General features: G+C 35.5%; 1 protein-coding gene across 13 annotated transcripts in view; it reads right to left on the reverse strand.

Moving 5' to 3' along the window:
• The window catches only part of LOC112049969 (protein tramtrack, beta isoform), a 536667-nt gene that overhangs the window by 136597 nt on the left and 376382 nt on the right, over positions 1-23688 (reverse strand). The gene's annotated exons all lie outside the window — the stretch shown is intronic.

The following is a 23688-nucleotide window of genomic DNA, read 5'->3' on the forward strand; positions in this document are numbered from 1 at the left end:
CTGAAATGTCATTTTACTGACTGGAATTAATAATAAAAGAATAACTGTAATAGAAATAGCTATTGGAAACTCAGACTAATTAGATGAGCACCTGCCTAGCTAACCGTTACTTTTCTGTCAATGTATATAATCAATGATCTAATGCGATTATAACTTTCTTTTCATAGTTGTAATCGTGTTCGTCGGTTAAAGAGCTTTGTAAAAATACCTTTTTGTGTAGTTGGATGGTGTAAAAAACGGGAAAAAAAATCTAGTTTAGTATAAGATATAAACCAAATCTAAACTCGTTTTTCTCAGTAAATGACAGGCACTTTTATTAGTGAACTAGCTGACGCCGCGCGGTTTCACCCGCGTGGTTCTTGTTTTCGTAGGGATACGGGGATAATATATAGCCTATAGCCTTCCTCGATAAACAGGCTATCTAACACTGAAATATTTTTTTAAATCGGACCAGTAGTTCCTGCGATTAGCGCGTTCAATCAAACAAACTCTTCAGATTTATATATTAGTATACATTGGGGTGCGATACTAGTTAGTCTGAGATTGAAAATTATGTATGTACTTATTTTTAGAGGATGCACGCGACTTCATCCGTGTGTAATGAATGTATTTTCCGCTAATAAAAACTATTAGTAAAACCTATTACCGGTACAGCCATTAAAATTATAAAGACTTTACTCATTTTAAATATTTTATAAAGTTTTCATTAACATTTATTCACAAATCAATACGATGGTAACATTTAAAACAACAATTCACAGCTTATTCTATGTTATAAAACTATTTAGTACTATTTAGTAGCACCAATCATGAATCCACTACACATAATGAACAATGTACCTATTGATGCAGTCTTAGCTAACAATATCTATAATCTATCACGAAATTGGGAGAGTATTCTGTATTTGAGTATTTTTATACTAATAAAAAAATTAAAGAAAATTAGGCAGATAGAGCGCACAGAATGTAGCAGTGATGCAGTCATTCCAAATACAAATTCAATAAACGAATACATTCTCTGTACGAAACATCAAAAACCATACAATTTAAAATCAATCTACTTTCGGAAGACAGTTTGGGTTTAGTTGGATTAGTAGATGGAGTAGGAGATGGAGTAGGAGATGGAGTAGGAGATGGAGTAGGAGATGGAGTAGTTGATGAAGTAGTAGATGGAGACGGAGCGAAAGGTGTCCAATAGGATAGGATAGAGATATAGGATCCGCGATAGGATCAGCAAAACCTATTATCTAATAGTCATCTGTCCGTGCGTGTTTAATAAGTCACTGTTTTAGCCCTCATTAGCACGAGAGCTTTTTTAACGGATGTAAAAAAGCGTTCAAATACAACAAATGCATTCCCAAGTATATGTTCACGACAGCGTTATTAAAACAAGACGCTTTTTTATAGAGCAGTGTTGCATTTTTACTTATGGGCGTTGGAAATAGACCTTAACGGCCTCCGTGGCGCAGTGGTATGCGCGATGGATTTACAAAACGGAGGTCCTGGGTTCGATCCCCGGCTGGGCAGATTGAGATTTTCTTAATTTGTCCAGGTCTGGCTGGTGGGAGGCTTCGGCCGTGGCTAGTTACCACCCTACCGGCAAAGACGTACCGCCAAGCGATTTAGCGTTCCGGTACGATGCCGTGTAGAAACCGAAAGGGGTGTGAATTTTCATCCTCCTCCGAACAAGTTAGCCCGCTTCCATCTTAGACTGCATCATCACTTACCATCAGGTGAGATTGTAGTCAAGGGCTATAAAGAATAAAAAAAAAAACCTTCATACTATATTTGACCACTTTTTTTACGTTTGTTAAAAAACTCTCGTGCGAATGAGGACTTATAATAAGTGGGTTTCGATTTCACACATCTATGGTATAACTCAAAAAAAAATTTTCCACAACCGTACCACTTCGTTATTTTTCTCACACCCAAAGGCTTTTACTTTTTTTTTTACATCAAAATTCAAATAGTCTTATGTGAATATACGAGCTATATTATGGTGTATTTAATACAGCAAATAATGGGGACGATGGCTGTGTACATCCTTTATTTTCACGATTTCATCCCCGATAGTGTAGCATATTGCCTTACATCTTTTCCTTGTGCAACACCATCTCGTCTTGCCGCTGATTTCTCCACGATTGTAGTATTTGTTACCGCGATAGACTAGTTGTTCGTTTCCTTTCAATCCAATAATGATTCTGCCTGAAATAATAGATTTTCAATAAGTTCCATTAGATTTATCATTGTTATTACGTACATTATTATAATACAATTTCTGTTTTAACTAACTAATTAATTTTTCTAGTTTAAATTTTGTTAGTATTGTAATTTTCTACCACTTTGCGATAAAATTCAAACTTTATTTATATATCACTTTTAATTATTGGTACATAATCACCAACGTCATTATATTGTACCTGCGATAATCACGTAAGAAAGTATCCCATATATCCCATAATATTACCAACCTGTACAAACAGAGAGAGTCTTCATGTGTCAATCTACTGGCAACCATTGCTTGATTCTGTCAAGGATTTTCTTTTAATTAAGCGTGTGTAATAAAAAAGGTTACGTGGAATGTGCCACGGGAATAGAACTCTGGACTGTAAAGCTACACTGTGTCTGCTGGCCTATTAACTATTTTGGGCTTTATTATCAATCTATTAAAATAAACATCAAATCAATTGACAAAATGTAATTTACCTACTTTGTGATTATCCACCAGTAATCCACCGGATGACATTTTTACATATAATCTCAATTTCGTTAATGCCAAACAGCATATTTTTTCAGCAGAAATTCAATAGTTTCCTTTCCATATCTAGAGTAGGTTTTCACTACCGAAACGAAGACAATCGTGAGCAAACCAACTACTTACCTTTCAATGCCACAGATCCGCCAAGCCGTCAGGATATAGATAGCTTCCCCGCTAAGACACCTTGACATTGGCTTCACAGACATTAGCACTGGGCCGCATCCTCGAAAATAACACTTCTTGTGTATCTGTCTTGTGCACACCAAGATTTCTGTCTGAGAAGTGTCAAATTGTACGTAGCACCGCGTGGTGTCCGGGTTTATCTTAGAATGCACTCAAAATACTGCGTACGAGCTCCGCCCGTGTCGTACTAACGGGACTCAATTGACCGGGCAATCGAGCGGTAAGGTAGTTTTTTTATATCTACCCTCAAATTGGTGATTAATCTACATATCCGGGATAAGGATTCAGGAACTGTCGAGAAGAAGTAATTGGAATACGGAGTCAATGTTTATATTACCATGAGGCATGAATGCGGTCAAGCGGTTACTTATATAACAAAAAATGATATTTCTTTATCAGGAGAATATAAGTATAACTTATTATGTTTGTTAGTGTTAACTTTATTTACAATCTTTGTTCGAAAACTACCCAGAAAATATACAAAAACATAATTAAATATAACTGTAAATAATACTTATCGAGATTTTTAAAAATTTTGTAACGCACTTACAAACAAATCAATATCCAAATTCATGATGATAATCTTGTGTTATCATTTTAGATACATACCACATGTTCTTCGAGTTTATTTATAGGATTAACAACATCTTTACCGTGGAACTATTAAGGCTATATAAGGATAAATATTTACATATAACTGTTTTGTTATTAATTTGTTATGAAACTCGACTAAAACTCACACATGGGTAGGGGAGCCCAGGATGCTTAATTTGCAGTTACTAAAGCGTCACGGGGACCGATTAGATTAAGTAGATACACCATTAGGAAGAATAAATTTTTATATACTTTTACGTTTACAGCGGTGGGGAAAAAAACTACAGACTTAAAAGACAAATTTTATTACTACGGCTAAATGAAAAGTCAAAAAATATTAGCGATTAGTTGGGGGATTATTTCCTTCTAAATAGGTATAAAATAACAGGCGCGAGGGCTCTACCCCAATGTTACACTCAAATCGATAGATTTTCGAAATACACACCTTTTAGCAATTAACTAAACTACTTTATTTTTATCTGACGTGCTGGTTGAATATTTCTAAAGTTAGTTTTTTTTTTGGTTGCCCTAAACTTACCTGGCTTGTACTTGGTGGAAGTACTGAACAACGTGCAAGGTATACCTATCAGTGGCGAAGGATAAAATTTTGACGAAGGTAAGCCGTCCCAAAAAAAAAGGAAATTCAAATCAACTCTTAGGCTCCCCTACTACTATAATATGTTTTAAATATTACATTATTAACTCACAAGATCCCATTCGTGTGTTTCTACATTATAAATGTAATTTAATTCCATTGCGTGTGTGTGTGTATCTTTGACTTTGATAATTGCATTATTAATTGAATAACACTCTGCTTTACACTTTTTCTCAATGCAACACCATCGGACTCTACCGCGAAGCTCCCCTCTCCTGTTGAACTTATTGCCTTGGAATACCAACAGTTCCTTTGGTTTGGTTCCAATGATGAAAGCGACTGGAATATAAATGAAACGAATATCTTAGAGTGAAGCCACACTGTGCGGTGTACATGTAGTATGCGGCGCCGGCGCGGTGTGCCCGCGATGCAGCGCCGGAACGCACTACACCGTCTGGCATAACATTGATTTTTATATGCAGGACGCTGCAGCGACATCGCTCCGGCGCCGCGACTGCACCGCGCCGTGTAGCTTCTCCCTTAGCATTCAACAACAGCAGCTACAAAGAGCAACAAAATAGTATAAAGTCAATATTTTCGTATCTCAACGGAGAACTGACAACTTATAATAATATGTATTAATTGAATAGTATTATTTTTATTGATATTTTTGAAAAGTTTTGTAACGCATTTACCATCATCGTGTGTTACAATTTTAGACACTTATCAGATGTTCTTCGAGTTTGTATAGAGGACTTGCGGACGCCTGGTTCTTAACTTCGTTCGTCCTTCTATTTATATTTTCGCATGTTTTATAATAAATATTCCACCAATCATTTTACAGAAATATAACTCAAAATATGAACAGTTTATATTTTAAAAAATCAACCCCCCAAAACCCTTCGGAGGATGAATTTTAAATAATCTTACATATTTTACAATACATTATTTTTTGTACTCTTCTGGAACTTTTTGTACAGAATTGCCGTGATAGCCTGGATATGGTGGATATGACCTTTCCCTCCGATTCCAGAGGGTGTGGGTTCGAATCCGGTCCGGGGCATGCACCTCCAACTTTTCAGTTGTGTGCATTTTAAGAAATTAAATTTCACGTGTCTCAATCGGTGAAAGAAAACATCGCGAGAAAACCTACATACCACAGAATTTTCTCAATTCTGAAGTCTGTGTGAAGTCTGCCAATCCGCATTGGGCCAGTGTGGTTTACTATTGGTCTAACCCCTCTCATTCTGAAAAGAGACTCGAACTCAGCAGTGAGACGAATATGGGTTGATAACATAGACAATTGGACATCTGGTATGGTACAGTATTATTATAAGTACAGATGGATAACAGTTTTGTTATTATATATATTTTTCAATATTACATTATTTACTCATAAGATCCCATTGGTCATTATAAACTTATTTAAAACACTTGCTTGTGTGTATGCGTATCTTTGACTTTGACAATTTCATTATCAATTGTATAGCACATTGCTCTACACCATCTCTTGGTGCAACACCATCGGACTTTACCATAAAGCTCGCCTCTCCTGTAGAATTTATTGCCGTTGAATACCAACTGTTTCTTTCGTTTGCTTCCAATGACGAAAATGCCTGAAATATAAACGAGACTTAGCATTCCATGAATTCACTGAGCGGATGGGTCCATCACAATCAATTTTTTTTTTCTTTACAAGTTAGCCCTTGACTACAATCTCACCTGATGGTAAGTGACGATGCAACCTAAGATGAAAGCGGGCTAACTTGATAGGAGAAAGAAGTCCACACTCCTTTCGGTTTCTACACGACATCGTACCGGAGCGCTAAATCGCTTGGCGGTACGTCTTTGTCGGTAGGGTGGTAACTAGCCACGGCCGAAGCCTCCCACCAGCTAGACCTGGACCAATTAAGAAAACCTCAATCGGCCCAGCCGGGGATCGAACCCAGGACCTCCGTCATTAAATCCACCGCGCATACCACTGCGCCACGGAGGCCGTCAATTTATCAAGACAATTAATCCTACTAATATTATAAACGCGAAAGTTTGTATGGATGTTTGGATGTTTGTTACTCTTTGACGCTGCAACTACTGAACCGATTTGGCTGAAATTTGGAATGGAAATAGATTTTACTCTGGATTAACTTTTTATCCCGAAAAAATCGACGGATTCTCGAAATTTGCCAAACCTGATAATTTTGATAGTTGAAATGTTTGTTACTTCTTAGAAAGAAAGAGAAAATAATTATTTTTTTCCATAACACAACCACTATTATTTTAAAAATAATGTAACTAAAATTCTCGTACCTGAACATAACAATATTATTATATTTATAAAATATTAAACTCTGCTCCGATAAGATATAGATAAAAGATAATAGATATATTATATACATTTGTGAAATATAGAAGTTTTTCTCTTGCAACATAAAAACTTCTGTTTATCCTTATTTATTTTACTAGCGGACGCCCGCGACTTCGTCCGCGTGAAAGTCGTTGTAAACTTTCAAACTACCCCTATCCTACCCTACCCTACCTCTACCCTACCCTATCCCAACCCTACCCCTACCCCTACCCTACCACTACCCTACCCCTACCCTACCCTACTCATTAAGGCTGCACTTCTTTATTTATCCCCCCCCCTCCCCCCCCTCGCGAGACGCATCGAGCGCGGCAACCGTTACACAAAAATAATCCTTAAAGCATGAATTAGTATTCACGCGCGATGGCTTAGCGTATTTCTTGTATAACTTTGGTGTTTCTTTACCGTTTTTTATGATTCTTTTTTTATTGATTACGTAATAATGTTACCTTTTTTAGTTAGGGATGAGTGATGAGTGTTATAAACTCAAGAGTAGACAAATGTAATTAGAAAGCTCCGAACTGCTAAGCTATCGGGAGTTACACGTGTTATTGTGAGTCAACCATAAAAGATAGACATATATATGCTGTTGTGTTTTTATAGATAATTTTAAGGAGAACATTTCCGTGATACATGATTTCCATGTAGCTTTAACCATTAAGGCTGTACACGGGACGGAAGCTTAAAAAATTGAGTAACTTCTCCCGTTTTCTCAACATTTCTCTTCACTGCTCTGCTCCTATTGATCATAGCGTAATGAAAAGTATACTATAACCTACCCAGGAGTATGTTGAATAATTGTACCAAGTTTCGTTAAAATCCGTCCAGTAGTTTTTGTTTCTATAAAGAACATACAGACAGACAGACAGACAGACAGACAGACAAACAGACAGACAGACAAACAGACAAAAATTTTACTGATTGCATTTTTGGCATCAGTATCGATCACTAATCACCCCCTGATAGTTAATTTGGAAATATATTTCATGTACAGAATTGACCTCTCTACAGATTTATTATAAGTATAGATTACAAGTACCAGCGGTATTGACAAAAACAAATAAATTAAACACATTTTCTAATTTCGATGATCAGTAAATTGTTTTATTACGCTTAAAGCCTAATAAAAATACATTTCCAAGGTCAAGAAATCTTCGCATGAATATCACCGTCGTCGTTAAGCTTCATGTGCTGATAATAACATTAGCAATCACAGCAATGCTGGTTGGTGGTAGAAATAAACATTACAATAGTTTCACAGACGAACTTAAAAACATTTGCAATGTAATGTCATGGCACGGCTTTATTCGTCACATAACATTTTCTTGGTTTATAGGATAATAGTAGATACAAGGGGCTAAAGAGACCCATTATATACGAGGTATTTTTACGGCACGAGCCGTAAGTTGAGGGTCGCTAAATAGAAACCGAGTTTATAATGGGTTTAGCCCCGCTTGTTACACTATATTTTTCACTACGATTGCGAGTAAATAAAATAATTCAGTACAGTATTCAATGTTAAAATTGTTTTTGCAGACGCAGCTCGCAACTCAATAAAAATCAAATAAAAAAAATACGCATTCCACAGACAAGAACACTGTCGTTCCAATTACAATTTTTTATCAAACAATCAGGGTCTTACATATTTTGTACTCGTTCCCACCTATGATGATTCTATTTACGAATAAAACATCCTTCGTTTTATAGAGGTCTTTATTTTAGTATGATTAAACTTTTTCTTTTTCGTTTTATATTAGGCTCGTAATAGACAAAAATTTAAAAACAAAATTACTTTAGCCCCTAGAGGCTGAAACGCTTGTTTAATCCCGCTGTGGAGTGGTAATATGACAGTGTTTTTGAGCATGAGTAGTGAAAAAATATTCAAGAATGCTTGTGTTCCCCGTTGACACACAGTAACTCCGAATCCAAAGTCTGAACAGTGGCGGGGCACTTCCTGCTTTTCTTCTTAGAGCAATACCAGCGGCACGGCTTGCCTTGCACCAAGTTGTGTTTGTCGCACCAGTACGTGAAACCATTGTACAACAACTTATAGTTGCCTTGCATGGTCGGTATGAAATGAACTGGAAACAAGCAAGGAAATATTAAGGAAGCTGTTTAATCACAAAATAAATAACACGTGTTCGTCAAGATAAGTGACGAATGCCGAAGTTTTGCGACGCGACAGTCAGAAGCGTGAACTTTTGCAGACCGTCAAGACGAGAAAAATCTAGGGCACGTGCCTCTACATCTCATCTTGATGGAAAAGGTTGCTGGTAGAAGAGGCGTTGGTCGCAGGAAGAAGTCCTGACTGAAAAACATCAGAGAGTGGACCGGGATCGCGAGCGCCTCACAATTACTTCGCCTCGCGAAGGAGTTCAAGAAACTGACTGCCAACCTCCGCTAGTCGGAGAGGCACCCTAAAAAGAAGAAGAAGAAGAAGTCAAGATAAATGATACCTAATTTAATAGGCTTCTCCTTTACCTCGGCATACTTTGACCAGCGACAATTACTGTATATACTGCCTTTATGTTGTATACAAACTGTGCACGAAAGTTGTTGCTGCTGCGACTGCTGAGCGGGGAACTGATATTCGACAAGTTGTCATGTAATCTTTTGTAAGCCGAGCGAATGACTGACGAGTCAATGGACCATTGGTACAATATATGTCTTTGAGTGGCGTGCATAAGGTTTTTAAGTAGGGTAGTAGGGTAATGCCATTATGCGTAAAATTAGTAAAAATGGGCCCTCACGGTAGGTAATACATTTTTGCATCTATGTAGTACACGGCACTATTGACAAATTAGATCAACACTCATTTCATCATCTTACAATATAAGCCGTTGGTTCTATCTATCCATCCATCGAAAACGGTTGGTGTAAAAATTAAAAAGCAAATTTGTAAAACTAGTTTTAATAAATATAAATATGTTAACTAAAAATTGCGTTTAAGTTATTATTTTGGCACATCAAGGTTAATTTAATTAACGAAACGCGTGTATAATAAATTCGTGTCTTACTTGTTTGATTATTCTAACTATAGTATTTACATTGAACTATCATACTTTCAGGGCAATCTGAAGCATGACTTAGATATCTAGCAGTAAGTACAAACCTTTTAGATAATAATAATATTTACAATGTTCAACCAAAACGCAAATGAAGATCCTTAAAACCTATTACCTTACAAAGAAATCACACCCAAATTCCATAACTGGCAACCGTAGGTACTTTCTTATGGTAGAAGCCAAGAAGAAGGCTTCATAAACTGAGATATTATGGACTATCACAGTCTCTCATTTTATTGACTATTATAAGTTATTATCTAATGTATTAAAACAATTGCGTGCTCTGATTGTACGGCGAGTGATTGGACAAGACAATCGCATATGACTTCTAGGCGTGATAGCCCAGTGGATATAACCTCTGCCTTCGATTCGTAGGGCGAATACAGTCCGGGGCATGCACCTCCAACTTTTTCAGTTTTGTGCATTTTAAGTAATTAAATATCACGCGTTTCAAACCCTATAACCGTCAAATCCGCATAGAACCAGCTTGGTGGACTATTAGCCTAACTATTCTCTTTTGAAAGGAGACTGGTGCTCAACTGTGGGAATATGGACTGTTATCATGATGATGAACTCTGGTATTAAGTATTTATATCATAACAGGGCGCCCACGGATACTTTAAGCTCGAGACCGTGGTGTTTTGAAGTCCTTACAATTTAATTCAATTCGTCTTTATGGCTTTCATTTAAGTATTATAGGAGACATAAGTCTCCTATCCTTCAGTGGACTGGCAGCCTAACAGGAGACTTATGTATCCTGTTAGGCTGCCAGTCTACCGAAGCGGAGCGAGGCAGGGGACCCGAGAAACGGAGAAATATTAAACCAATAGGATTTTAGAATTTAAACTATCGTGAGTGTTATTCATAATCAATTAATATAAACCAATAGGATTGCACAAAATCTCCGCTTTTCTTAAGTGGACAGGACTAGACTCAAATTCATATAAAATCGGTAAGCGGAGCGGGGAAACGGAGCGGGGAAGCGGAGCGGTGAAGTTTCTTCGAAAAGTCAGTTCGCTACTAGACCTCGCTCCGCTCCGCATTAATCTGTTTCTCCGCTACGCTCCCTCACTCCGCTTTGGTGGACAGGCAGCCTAGCGTAATCTAATGTGACCTGTCATGAACTATCATGTATAGCTGATATGATATATTCAAGAAACTGTGTGTAAATTGTCTTAATTTTTGATTTTTCGTCTCAGTGATGATTATGGTTCCCAATCACAGCTATAACACTTCGGTGTTTCGTCTTCACGCACGCCCTACACCTTAACTTGGTGCGTTTTGAACAGTACCAACTTCGGGTGGGCCTTTCTTTGAGGTATGTGCTATTCCAGTTACTCCAGTACGTATGGTTCGCGTATCGAAGCGTGTAGTTGCCACTTTTTGTAGGCTCGAACAATACGTCTGAAAACAAATCACATATTATAAGCTTTAATAATTCCACGGCTAGTAGCCCAGGATCCGTGGAACATTTATTACTAGCAAGTTATTTTTCCATGAGTAGCTTCATCTTGATGAGACGCTCGACTGTTTATTTACGAAAATTATTGATTCTGGTAACTAACTGGGTTACCAGGTAATGAAAATTTCTGAGCGTCAGAACGAGATATTATACCACGCAATTTGAAGAACATTGTGGCTGTTATACAATTTAACACAGTAAAAACATCTGGTTAGTTACAACTTTTGGTAAACTCCCATTCCTCCCAACTTGTATCAAAGTTGTTACTAATCAGCTGTTTTTTTTGTTGCTGAATTAAGATAAGAGTGAAAAGAAACACTTAGCCCTCATTCGCACAAGTGTTTTTTTAACGGGCGTTAAAAAAGCGTTCAAATATAGTATGAAGTTAAAGGAAGATAATACGAGTACCTATTTCCAATGCCCTAAATTGAAAATGCAACACTGCTCGAAAAAAAGCGACGTGTGAATTTATAGTTATACTTGGGAATGCATTTGTTTTATTTAAACGCTTTTACTGTCCGTTAAAAAAGCGCTCGTGCGAATGAGTAAATATTTGTTCTAGAATAATTTATTTTGAACAAACATAATAATTTATTAATGACAATTACCCGTAACACATAACACCGTTAAGTTCTCTATTCTAATTATTAAGTACATATAGCGTATTTTACAAAGGCAAGCTATAACGAATTTAAGTATTCATGTTTTTGAAAATATCTGCCTTTTGGGCTTGATATATATATATATATAAATTCTACAAAATAAGATTGATTGTGTGTATCTAACAAGCGCCCTACGTGGAAGAAGGGTGGTTAAAGGGTGGTATTATAACTAAGCCCAGTGGATATGACCTCTGCCTCCGATTCTGGAGGGTGTGGGTTCGAATCCGGTCCGGGGCATGCACCTCCAACTTTTCAGTTGTGTGTATTTTAAGAAATTAAATATCATGTGTCTCAATCGGTGAAGGAAAACATCGTGAGGAAACCTGCATACCAGAGAATTATCTTAATTCTCTGCGTGTGTGAAGTCTTCCAATCCGCATTGGGCCAGCGTGGTAGACTATTGGCCTAACCCCTCTCATTCTGAGAGGAGACTCGAGCTCCGTAGTGAGCCGAATATGGGTTGATGACGACGATTATAACTAAGGGTGTAAGTGTGTGTCTGTTTTGTGACACCCTAGTTACCAAACGTATGAACTTATTTGATCGCGATGTTTAATAGAAAACGAATTTTCAAAATTTAAAGTGTTATTCTAATAAATTAATTATCAAACACGGCTAAAAGTCACGTGACGCAACTTCAGAGTATTCTAGTACTATTAGTCTCGAACCCATAATCGTGGCCCTTAGTCATTAGCTGGTTCTTGCAAAGCTGCACGATCCAGTTTGGATCGTGCGTTATATAAATTGAGAGAGTGCTTTAGATACTCCGACGTTTTATCACATAAGTTTTAGCCGTGTTTCATAATCAATTAATATGATTTTCAAAAGATGATCATTAGCTAAGTAGGATGAAGATCGGATAACTTGATCCGAAGATATCATCATGATAAAAGGAGTTTCTGAATACCAAGTCTAGTTTTCTTTAGTCCCAAGATAGATAAGATCTAGGTAAATTATTGACTGTCGGGTATATTTAAAAAATAAAATCTGAATTTGTTATTTAGTATACACATAGAAATAACTATATTTTTAAGGGAAATGTTCTCAAGTTGATTGGTTTTTTATATTATATTTTTTAAGTTTCGACTTTATATATATTATCATAACATAATCCGACGTTTCAAAAGTGCTTGTAAAGTAAGCCTACTTAAAAAGAAAATAATTTTGACTTTGACTTTAATTTTTTACGAGACTAAAGGGAATGGAATTAAAGAGACAAAAGAAAAATCATTAATCCTACACAATATTGAGACTATACGCTTCTGAGATCTGTGACACGTGTGAGGTCTTCTGAGAATCTGTAACGTGTGTGAGATCTTCTGAGATCTGTGTATTCAGTCGTGTGTATGCGTTCCCGATATATTCACTATTACTCCGTCCTGCATCTTCACAGATACTCTGCACTTCTTTCTTCTCCTTCTAGAACAGCACCACACACTCCTACCCGTCGTGCTGAGGTAATTACTTGAGAATGTGTTTTTACCGATCCGAAGTAAGAACCTCTGTTCGCCGAAAGGTATCAGTTCGTAACCTGAAAACAAAAAGTGAAAAACCTCTTCATTTGTGTTAAATAAATCAATATTTAAAACAACTCTACAGACTACAGTACTAAGAAAGCAATAGTACTATATTGACTAACATTTAATAAATAAATAAAAAAAATCGGTTGTCTGACGATAATTAAACGTGACAACGTCATGAGAAAATACTGATGGAATGGTTGCATTTTTATAAAAGAAAATGTTCGTTTTTCTCAAATACTGTTTAATAATCTTCATAGACCAGAATATACTTACTTTATTTCTTGTAAAAAAAGTTGGCAACCCTAGAGCGTGGGAACGACGCATGACGTCATCTTTTTTCGAGTGTGCAGCCGGCTCCATCGGATTATAAGATGTTGTCACGTCAAAAACGTTTTCTAATTGTAATTTTGTATACGTATACGTATTCTACCACTTATGTTAAAGTGGCGGATATTCTAAACGTAACGTATGTCACTTTATGTCAAAGAAAAAGACCTCGTGAATAAACTAATAAACTAACCGACGTGGAGAAACCAGCCAGTCTTTCTATTTCAAATATTATAGGACTCAAAAGTGATTACAAATATAAGAAAACTAATGTCGAACAAAGGTTATGATTCACAGCACTTGTCAGGACAACTTAATTAACAAATCAAACTGTAACCAAAATAAGATCCTAGAATGGCACAGAATGACATTGAGTAAAGTCACGTACTTGTGAACGATGTGTGTAGGGTTAAAGGATCCTTTGACTGTATACAAACACTCCCCTTTTCCACTCAAGTCACTCTCCCCGCCTATCCCTACTAACGCATAAAGAATTACACAACAAGAGATGTGGACGGCTCGAACGCCACGAACACACTGAAGCCAACACGATCCGTCACAAAGTACTATTTCCTACACTATTTATTAAAAACATGTAAATTTAAAAGCGGCCAACGCGATAACACAAATGAATATATTTAACTATATTTTCAATTTGAGTTTCTTTATAAGTGTGAGGTATATCTATTATCACTTGTCATGTAAGATGTCGACGCTACAGCTTCAAACATTGAAATATATAAATGAAGCTGTGAACGGTACAATCTGCTTCAATACTTGCAAATGTACAAAGTCAGTCATTATAATGTTCAAAAAAACATACTGTAGTGCTGGCATTATGGTAACCTGACCATGCCTATTATAATGTTAGCACCCAACGATTCAACATTCCGGTACGCGGTCACGTAGAAATTATAGGGGTATAGACTGCGCGAACTACCCTCGTCTCACTTGAATATATCGTCACTAAACATCAAGTGAGTCAGGAGCTAAATTTTCACAAAAAAAAAATATCATTCATACTGAATTTAATTTTTATTTTAAACTATAATTAAGACTATTTTGTTAAACTATTATTAATTATTGCCTAACGAAACCATTTTCGGGCACATTTGGTGTATCGTTTCAAACTACATAACGGACATAAGTAGAATTGTTTTTTTATTGTGTTTTAAATAATTTACTGCTTTATTCTAGGAAAAAATATAAATTTAATAACGCACACATATATTATATATATAGTTTTTTTTATAAAAAACCTATTCTTAAAATAAATTGTGGAAGGTTCCCTATCCCAATTTATGTAGGTACTGTGTAGGTAGAACGCTAGCCGTAGGTACGTAGGTACCTTTTACCTTTGCTCCTACCATAATATTTAAGTAGGGTAGCCAATTATGGAGTTTTAACTGTGCTAGATTTAGAAGGTAGCAGGTTCATTTAATGAGATACCTAGGAGTACCTTCTGACATGGTTTATGTTAGACCGGGTCATGTCCAGGCTGGGAACGACAGGATCACGGACACGGATCAAGCTCTGTGTAATATAAATTATTTTGACAACCTCTCTAGGCAGCAGGTAGTGCTGTGGATCTTAACAGAGAGATCCTGGGTTCGATACTCAGTTTAGGATTTTGTAATTTCTAAATTCTTATCTGGTGGTAGACATACCACTCTACCGGCAAAGAATTAGCGTTCCGGTACGTAGCCGTGTAGAAACCAACAGAGGTATGGATAAAATAAACTTGTACCACTTCCAAGTAAGCCCGCTTCCATCATAGACTGCTGAGCTCGAGTCTCCTCTCAGAATGAGAGGGGTTAGGCCAATAGTCCACCCTGCTGGCCCAATGCGGATTGGCAGACTTCACACATGCAGAGAAATAAGAAAATTCTCTGGTAATTCCGGTTCAATATAGACTGCTTAGTCTTAATATCAGCCCCTGCATTCTGTAAAGTTACATCGATGTGACATCTCTCATTTCCATGGCTATTTCGTTGTTAGTGACATTTTATTTTTGATCCACAGAAATAAAGTTTAAATTCTAATAAAACTTGTTATAGGCGAATATTATTACATCGAAGAATCGCGGAATAGCGGAATCATACCTTAGATGAGATCGCAGACAAGATCTAACTTGTTATTGAATAAAAAAAAACTGCTTCATACAAAATGTATGTATCATTTCAAAATCGTGGCCCCGTCCAAACTACATACACGGCACGCCCCGGTCCAATATAAATCATCCGTTAGCTCAGACCAATTATTGTATAGAACCTGCCTCGCTAGACGTTACTTTTCTGTCAAAGTATATGATCAACGATCTAATGCGATTATAAAGACTATCGCTATAAAATCAATGTTTCATAGTTGTAACCGTGTTCGTCGGTTAAAGAACTTCGTAAAAATACCGTTTTGTGTAGTTGAATAGTGTAAAAAACAGGCAAAATCTTTTAGTTAAATATAAGATATATACCAAATCTAATCTCGTTTTCCTCATATAACGACAGACATTTTTGTTCGTGAATTTGGGTGCGATATTGGTCCTTCTATAATTGGTCTGAGTCCCTTAGTCCACTAAGCAACAATTCATTCATGGGTGTGAATTCCAGATACGTTAATAATGACTCCATCTTGTACCCTCAGTTTCACCTTGCAATTTTTTCTCTTCCTTTTAGAACAATACCACATAGCTATACCTGACTGGTTCTCATAGTGGTTGGAATATGTATTGTTATCATACCGCAGTAAGTAACGATCCTTGCCCAAAGGAAGTAGTTCATAAACTAAAAGAAAAAACAGATTTAATTAATAGAAATATACTTTAAAATAAAAAAAAAATCATAATGTGTATATTATTCATCATATCAGCGTCGTCCACTGCAGGACATAGGCCTTTTGTAGGGACTTCCAAACTTCACGATCATGAACCGCCTGCATCCAGTGAATCCTGAATATGTTAGCACAATTTAAGTAATAATATCAAAGTGTATATTATTACTTAAATTGTACTTGTTAGTACAATATAAGTAATCACTTTACAAACAACATTAATAAAACTAAACATAGTTTTATTAATGTTGTTTGTAAAACAAAGTGTAGGTATTTACAGCAGATTATTGAAAAAATTAAGTTACATAATCTAGGAAGGTATATTTTTATTGTTCATACACTATGCGCTAACAATATTTGTAAAATAATCTTTACGTATATAGTCATAGCATAGTATTAATTAATCTTTATATTTAAATAACACATGACTGGCTACAGTTAATAAATATAATAAGCGCTACCCGTACGACGAAGCGAGTCATTGATTGCATTTAGTTCAATAGACTTGATAGTAATGTTTTCTTCTATCAATATGCTTATAACTTTACCGAAATATTACATGTTTATAATTATACCACATATTTTCTAGAACCGTATTCTTATACAGGTATCCAATATGCACCTGCTCTATCTTGCCGCTTTTAACAATAATTATATACATCCAATATGCACCTGATTGATGCTACAATGGCTATAGTGAGCCCGTTATGAACTGTCTCTTCAAGGCGTAAATGTTATTAGATACAATTGTGTATTTTATAGGGATAAAGATGTACAATTTTACGTAGTATTACAAAATAAATGGACTTGAATGGTTATATTAATACTTTGTTAATTCATTAAACTTTATGAATAAGATACGTTTACAAACGTTACTTATAGACTCTTCAATACGCGTAATTCTTCCATAAAACAAGTGACAAGACACAGTGCAAGTGAAATAGACATGGAGAAATGATCCATGGCCCGACGAGACTGTTCATAACGAGCTTACTACAATATAAATATTACTAGTCTACGCTAGAAACTGATGACCAAAACAGCTACGCCAAATAAACCTACCAAAAAAACATCAATTCACTCAGAAACCAGAGCATTCTCACAAGACGTAGACTCGACAGTATTTAAATAGGTGTAAAGTGTCGATCAAGTCTTAACTTCAGTTTGTACACCCTTCACTACATTTAAAATCCGTATAGTAGTATCTAAAAATTTTGTCACTACTGTTTGTTTTTCAAGTAGAACTAATTTATTACGAACATATTGTTATAATACAGTTTCCTGTGTTCAGTAATTGCCAACTACATAGTTTAATCCGTTTCTGTCCTTTGCAATAATGCCTTTTTCACATTGTAATTGTAATATCTCTGTGATACATCCAAAGTGTTGAGTAAAAATTGGAGACATACTTGTCTAGCACCGTGGTCGTCGTGAATGAAGTATTCGTACGTTCGACCTCGTCTACTGTTTTCAGCTTGTGTGGTTTTGCGAAGTATCGGAATACATTTACACCTTTCAGTAATCCAGTCTATTTTACCTTGTCTGTCTAAACTCCAAAATTGTTTGAACATAGATTGGCGTTTATCTTCTGATATTTGAGAACATCTTCTTTGGCATTTCCCTGCCTTACAAGGGTTGACTCGGACACGTCTGTATTCACTTTTCAGTACATTAGCAGACGGTCTATATTCTTTTTCTTGGGGCTTTCTTTCATTTGTATGTTCAATCGGTATTTCAATCTTCTCTGTTTTTACAACATTATATTGTGGGAAAGTATGTTTAAAATACCTTTCATCGGAAGATGAGTCGCTTGGATACGCATTTGTGTCATTAAAATCACTACTATTATCTTCAATTTTCATAACTAATTGATTATCTGAAACAAAAAGTTATATTAGTTTGCATGTCTGTTTATATTCTTCGAACACTATGCAACCTAGAACTACGCCGTTTTACCTGTCATGTTAGAAGCCATAAACATTATCCTGTTAATGAAGAGCTTTTCTTTAACATGCCCTCTTATATGAAAAGGTCAAGTCTTGGAAGCTAGATTAGAACTAAATCTTAACGTTTGGATTAAAATTTGGTATACATGCATATCTTAATAATAATGTTAGGATATAGCTGTTCTGATGATGGAGACGGCAAGTGGTCATAGGTAGGTACTAAACAAAACAAACAAATCCATCGAGTTTTAGATCATTTCTTTATCTTGGCAAACATTCTGGTGTTTTAAGTTCCAACATTTAATAAATACTTATTTTTTTATTTCCATATATTTTCGTATTTTTCTCAATTATGTAACAACATTATTATCACTTGAAGGACAAGTAAGATCATCAATTTTATTTTTGGATTCGATAATGTTTAAAATTTCTAAAAAAATGTGCTTATTTATGGTTATGGATTCCGTTAATTTTAATAATACTTCCTTTGTTCATTTTCACAGAGACCTTACAGCGTCCTCTTCTCCTTTTAGAACAGTACCAAAGGCGGCCTGTGGAACTTTTACAATTACGAGAGAAAGTATGTTCACCGATTCGCAACAGATATCTACCCGTGCTGAATGATATTATTTCATATCCTTAAAAATAAAAAACGTAATATTATAATCCATCACTAGATTATGTAGTGCTCTAGTGACGACATATGTCAAGAAAAGATACAAAAATGTCTCTCTCTATTTTGTTGCTACAAGGTCTCAAATTTTGTCGTTTAGTATTTTACATGTGCGTGTGTGCGTGCGGGATTTTTGCAATGTCAACAAATTAACTTGATAGTGATCAGTTGTAAAAATGTTCTACGGATTCAGGACTATTACACTCTGGAATGGTCTTCCCTATGAAATACGTAATTCAAAGACACTGGGAACTTTTAAAAGTCGTTAATTCAAATATTACTTGTCTATTAATTGTAATATGTAGTTTCTATATAATTACTCAGGTATATATATGTGCAGAGCAGTGATAGCCTAGTGGATATGACCTCTGCCTCCGATTCCGGAGGGTGTGGGTTCGAATCCGGTCCCGGGCATGCACCTCCAACTTTTCAGTTGTGTGCATTTTAAGAAATTAAATATCACGTGTCTCAATCGGTGAAGGAAAACATCGTGAGGAAACCTGCATACCAGAGAATTATCTTCATTCTCTGCGTGTGTGAAGTCTGCCAATCCGCATTGGGCCAGCGTGGTGGACTATTGGCCTAACCCCTCTCATTCTGAGAGGAGACTCGAGCTCAGCAGTGAGCCGAATATGGGTTGATGACGACGATATATGTTTACTTTGTATGTATAGATTTAATTTATTATATATTATAATATAGTGAAAATATGTATATTTATCATGTATATTTTATATTTATCCAGTTTGGATCGTGCCGCGATGCAAGAACCAGCTCTAACAGGAGTATAAAGAAATAATGGCCTTACGTACGAGTAAATTTATTAAATTATAAATTAAAAACTGTAAGCTTTTTTTACCTTTTTTGGGTACAAAATACATTGCATTCGAAAAATTATCAAAAAATAATATTATAAGGAGGTCATCATAAATTACAAGATGCATAAGAAAGCTCACTCTACATACATTAAAATTAATTAACATATACTATTAAACTATTCTTGATTATGAAATGTCATGAAACTAGTGTGACATGATAATAGTATGAATTATATTGTTATTGTTACGAACGATATTGTAATTATTTTAATGTAATATTCCTGACTAATTATAATAATAATATTTGACAAAACTACGGCTGGAACTAGACTAAGAATCTTGACTCTAATGCGGTCCTCAAATTATGTACACTTAATACCTCACAGCGCCTTGTCTACTTGGAGTATCACAAAGACTAAGGATTGCATTATTATATTTTATATAATTCGACTTATTAATTTATTTAATTTTATTTAAAAGTACAGAGACTTAATCTGAAAAACACCATCTTTTCTCTTATTCATGATTATGGTTTTCGTTTTTATCAATAATATTTCCACCACACATTTTCACAGAGGCTTTACATTTGCGTCTTCTTCTCTTAGAGCAGTGCCAAAGGCTTATTCCCGCTGAATTTTCTGAATATTTTGAGAAAGTCTGGTTTCCGATTTTTAATAGATGTCTGTCTGGGCCGAATATGATAAGCTCGTATTCTTAAATTAAAACAAACTATTAAAATAAACAATCACAATAAATTAAGTAGTAGAACTTTTTGGTGTGTTAAATATAGATTAAATATAAAAGAGTATAAGGAGTAGTAAAATATGCATACGAGTAGACATGTAATATATTTCCAATCCAAAATAAGTGGTTTAACGGCCGTTTTCAATAACCTACCCAAGATTATGGATAGATAGCTATCCTCGATAATCAGTAACAGTCATACTATCTTTACATAGTCCAACTATCTGTCTGTAGGTTATTGGAAAGCAGATCAGAACATAAAGGTAGATTTTCTTACCTTTAGTAAGCGAAATGGCGGATAGATAGGTTATTGAAAACGGTTGTTAGGAAATAAAGATGGATGATTACAAGTCAAACCACTATTCAATAATGACATTTTATTTCGTACATCTCAATACATAAATTAACAGTCCAGTTATTAAAAGGAGAATAACTAAATTATACAATGCTTAAGCTTGTTTATTTTATATAAATTGTAATAAAAAAACTTAAAATATTAAACTAATTTCGATTATGAAATGTCTTGAAACTAGTGTGACATAAAAAAATTTTATCCCCGTATTCGTAGGAACGGGGACTAAATGGGTGAAATCATGGGGCTTTTTTTGCTAGTTTTGAATTTAATTTAACGGTACATGGTACATAGACCTAATCTGAAATGGACCATCTTTACGCTCATTCATGACTGTAGGTTCCGTTTACATTAAGAATACTTTTATAGTACATTTTCACAGAGACTTTACAGCTACGTCTTCTTCTCCTAGAACAGTACCAAAGGCTCATGCCCGCTGAATTTTCGGAATATTGTGAAAAAGTCTGGTTTCCGATTCGCAATAGATGTCGATTTGGGCCACATGGTATTAGCTCGTATTCTTAAAAACAAAACATAACATTAAATTAAACAATTACAATAAATAAATAATTGAGTTGCAGATCTTTTTTTGTGAAAGAGGATTTGTGTGTAAAATTAGTAGATTATAAGTAGACAATGGATAGAAGAGAATGGAAAACATCGACATATTTTGATAATGATAATGACACAAGTCAAACCAAATTGTACTCAATAATGTCATTTTATTGCATACTTAATATAAGTAATCAGTCCGGTTCAGTAATATCACACAAGCAGATTATATTGAAAAAGAATACAATAAGAAACAAGTTAACTTATCCTAAATCATGCCCATGTGGAATGGTGGCTAGAATACCGGCTGATCCTTTCCGCAAAAATGAACCAGCTTTTCGGTCACCAGTCACCAGTCGATGCTTAATTAGTGGTGAAAGACTAGTAATATCGAATTGCACTGCGACTCTATGGCTCATGGGTCTCCACGGCAAATAATAAATATACTAACTCTCAATAAAAGAGACATTTGTGACTGGGTGTTCACAAGCCTAGCCTAGTAAAATTTCAATATCGCGTGGCGTCATATCTTTTTATAATTTATTATTTTGTACAGCAGTATTATGACAGAGCTGTTATTACAGATGAGTTGATGAAATTGAGAGGTTGAGTTAGATTCATAATTGGATTAATTTTTAATTAATATATATTTTTTTATTTATTTATTGTACAAAAACAAACCTACCCAACCACACTACGATTCTAAAGCCGGCAACGCATTAGTAAACAGTAAGCAAATGTAAAGGTGGCGGGACACATATTGCCGACGAACTATTAGAACATCGCTCTCGTTTTCGTAACGATGGGACGTGATATTTTTGATTTTACCTCTTTTGGTCGACAATAATGTATCTCATCACCAAATATCTCGTGGCGCGCTTCCTGTAGACTTACTGAAGGGTTAACTAGTATTTATATATATTTACAAATACATATGAGTGTGCTGACCAACAATATATAAAGAATTATTGTCGTACATTCTGATCCTAGCGGGGCATTTTTTGCTGATCCTCTTTGAACAGTACCAGGTCGTATTACCGGACAGCTCTCTACTGTTTGTGGAATACGTATGTCGGCCATGTTTCAAGAGATATCGTCCACTCGGTAAAGGTATTAGTTGGAATCCTGAAACACAAAACAATTTGGTAAACTAGTACTACATATTTTTAGTAGTAGTAAAAGATTTTTGTAACCGAACTCGTCCGGGGAAGTTACCGCATTATTTAATAGTTACTAGCCGACGCCGCGCGGTTTCGCGCGCGTATTTCCCGTTCATGTCAGTATGTGGGGATAAAATACCTGTGACTCTAACAAATAACGTGACTTTCTAGTAGTATAAGAATTTTTAAAATCGGTTTAGTAGATCCAGAGATAACCCCCTACAATACCACAAGCTTTATAATATTAGTATACCAAACACAGTACGCCAAATAGTATTTGCTGTGTACCAATCTGAAGTGCGAGGTCACCGGTGTGACTTTGTGCAGACTTTTTATTTTTTTTTATTTTGAATAAGCAAGCGCTTAGCTGCAATCATGCCTGATGGTAAGCGATGATGCAGCCTATGTAGACTTGGCTAGGCTAGCTGTTATAATTTGTACGTGTCTTCTAACATCTGTTGGCAAAGATTCTTTCTTACAGTCGTTCACAATAATTATTCGTATAGTACTGCAAACTATACAATGCAACAGTGTAAGCTAAAATAGAACTTATACACTATTCACCCTAATCTTGCAGCGTAGATTACCAACTACCTCATATATCGAATGCGGCGTGCCCAAGTCATAGGCTCGAGGTAAGCACTACTAAGAAAGATGATGATTAATATAACCTTTATCATGATTATCCGAAATATAATAAAATATTTTTTAATATAAAATTTTATTAAAATATTTTTTTAAACTCTATACCTAACTAGTCAATATTACAACAATTAATGTAATTACAACAAAGTAGAAAAACAAATAATGGACTTTATTTCACCTGTAATAAGACTTCTAGTCAAACCTAGCTAGTCTAGTAGTATGCTTCTTCAATCACTACTATCAGTCACCATCAGTCTAAATACTTCCTCTCCTATAAAGTAGGCGTCCACATATCCGCATCGTACGTATCGGACGCATAGCATCAAACGGATTTTTAACCGACTTCCAAAAAGGAGGAGGTTCTACGTTCGGCTGTATGTATGTTTTTTTTATGTATGTCCAGCGATATTTCCGTCATTTGTGGACCGATTTTGAAAATTC

The sequence above is a fragment of the Bicyclus anynana genome, chromosome 10, assembly GCF_947172395.1.
Source record: "Bicyclus anynana chromosome 10, ilBicAnyn1.1, whole genome shotgun sequence".
Lineage (NCBI taxonomy): Eukaryota > Metazoa > Arthropoda > Insecta > Lepidoptera > Nymphalidae > Bicyclus > Bicyclus anynana.